This window comes from Cupressus sempervirens, chromosome 11 (genome assembly GCF_028749045.1).
Source record: "Cupressus sempervirens isolate cs-2001-9-10 chromosome 11, ASM2874904v1, whole genome shotgun sequence".
NCBI lineage: Eukaryota > Viridiplantae > Streptophyta > Pinopsida > Cupressales > Cupressaceae > Cupressus > Cupressus sempervirens.
The window spans coordinates 598,619,263-598,621,719 of NC_143128.1; the positions used below are offsets into that span (position 1 = coordinate 598,619,263).

At 30.6% G+C, this 2,457-nt stretch overlaps 1 long non-coding RNA gene across 1 annotated transcript; it reads right to left on the reverse strand.

Annotated features, from left to right (window-relative positions):
• Nucleotides 1-797: 797 nt before the first annotated feature.
• Nucleotides 798-1,474, reverse strand: LOC149531098 (uncharacterized). Its single transcript, XR_016358759.1, has 3 exons — nucleotides 1,324-1,474; nucleotides 1,162-1,226; nucleotides 798-1,072 (listed from the first exon to the last, which is right to left on the reverse strand). It is a non-coding gene; the product is annotated as an uncharacterized LOC149531098 (long non-coding RNA).
• Between the last annotated feature and the right edge of the window lie 983 nt (nucleotides 1,475-2,457).

Sequence of the window (2,457 nt, forward strand, 5' to 3'; positions counted from 1 at the left end):
TAATAATATGTATAATAATTTATATCTATAGGCCTTGACTTAACTCACTTTTTTAGGTGGGAGACATACACCCCTTTCCTAATGAACCGGCATTGGGGGCCCCACCATGTTTAGTCGTCCACTTGCCCATCCTACCTTGGATGGTTTTGGCAACGCTTCACCGCTAATGATAAATATATTCTTTTTTATGTTTTATACATTCCTATCTTTTTTTGGTTCATGTTTAGATATGTTTCTATTTTGATGATTGTATATTTATATTAATTTAGAATCTTGTTAAAATACAATATAATAAATTTTAAAAACTTATTTTTATTAACTTACAATATTAGAAATGTATATTAATATTATTTATTATATAATTATATTAATTTAAAAATCTTTTAAAATAACATATATGAATTAAGAAATTTATTTCAATTTTTGTATATATTACTAATTTATAATTATAAATAATTCATAAAATTTTTTGCTATAATAATTAATTAATAATTATATTTTCTAATTTATAAAATATTTAAATTTAAATGATATGTTAAAGTATGATTTTATTAAAAAATTGACGATCCACTTTTTTCCTTAAAACTAGAATAAAAGACATAAAATGTTTTACCCGCATTAAAAATCATATGACAGCCAGGGGTGGCCCCTAGCCCTTAGATGCTGTTTCGGGAAAAGTCCATGAAAAAACTGTATATTTTGAAAACAAAATATACCTAAAAACCCTAACTTGTAGGATACGATAACAACCTCTTATCACCTACCCATAGACTCTGATGGCTAATGTTGTTCGATAATGTTCCAAAAGATATTTCTATCAATTTTTATGGCAATATCAGAGAAAACATTACAGGCAATTGAGAGCTTGTCTCCATGCGTAGCTATAATTGTCCAGATAACAAGTACGCAATTCAATTAATTTACATATATCTAAGCTTCATACCCATCATTATGATAACCAATTTATAGACCGCATAAATCATGGATTAGTGTGGGAGTATATATAATCAGCGTCTTCATACAGATTTTCACAGTCAACCTTCTCCTTACATGACAACGTTTTACCTCCATCCTGCACCATCACCACCTGTAATCAGCAACCATTATAAACCCAATAACGAACTCACATAAATTTCTATATTGTGCTACTTAATATCTTACAATCTTCTCATGATTATTTGTGCTTGAATTTGGCATGGAATCAGACATCATAACTCCACTTTTATCTGCAAAGCAAAGGGCACAATAAAAACTATTATTAATTATTACAAATAGACTTCATGATAATGATAATCATGGAGAAATAAGATCAGAGAGCACCACCCTGTCGAAGCAATCTAGAAGCAGCGGAATGATTAGTTATCAACCATAAGAACAAAATAACATGGACCTTCTGCATCATAAAAATCTGTAAAGTAATGAAGAGTTGAATGTGGCTGAAGTAGAAGTTGTGATATAAAACAAAGATTTGAAGTAGAAGTTATGACTTAGAATAAAGAGTTAAGGGCAATTTTTTCTCCGATGGATTATCAATTGTCAAACTATACTACTTTCTGGAAGACCAGAGTTTGAATAAATGCACACAAATTTGGTGAAATGATGAGCAAAAAATTGTAGTGAGCTGGAGATTGAAATTTTTGCCCACGCCACCTACATATTCTATTCTACGTGTTCTACGCTCATCTTTGGTTGAGAAAATGATTTTTTTGTTAGCCATCGAAAGTTTTCACTTGAAGGGTCTAGGTTTAAATTTAGATTCTGTCAAGGGACATCTTGATGTGAAATAACCAATTTTCTTCCATAAGAAATAGACAAAAGGTTACCTGCCTTTGAATACTTCCTTGTACCCCCCCTCTCTCTCTTTGTGACCAAAGCTTCATGTTCATCTGTCTTTCTTTATTCTTCTTCAATTTTTTTTCCAATCCTTGGCATAATCTCCAGGGTTTCTAATATTCGTACTCACATTCTTTGTTAGTATCCTTTTATCCTTATGCACACTAGCCATAAATGCTGTTTAAATTCTAGGTAAATAGTCTTTTAATTTTGTAGTTTCAAAACCTTGTGACTTATTAATTAACATCTTCATGTTGAATGATTTGATGAGAGGAATGACTTCCTCAATAGTATTGAGATTCTTTCTCATAGGATGGTGTCAAATATCTAAGAACTTTCTATACACCTTCATCTTCTAATATAAATCCTCATGTGCTCTTTGTTTTTAATAAAATCTTTGTGATCTTTTGCACATATTCTTTGATGGTTTCACCTTCTTGCATTCTAGCGTTTTTTAATCTAGCTTTCCAATTTTGCAACTTAGCCTTCTTTGTATATTCATTACCTTCATACAACTTTTCTAATTTAGTCCAAATATCACGTGCTAAAAAGGCTTTTTTTTTACCTCCGTGAGTTGTGTTTTAGATAGGGTGCTAATCAGTGCTTCTCTTGTAATAGTATTGT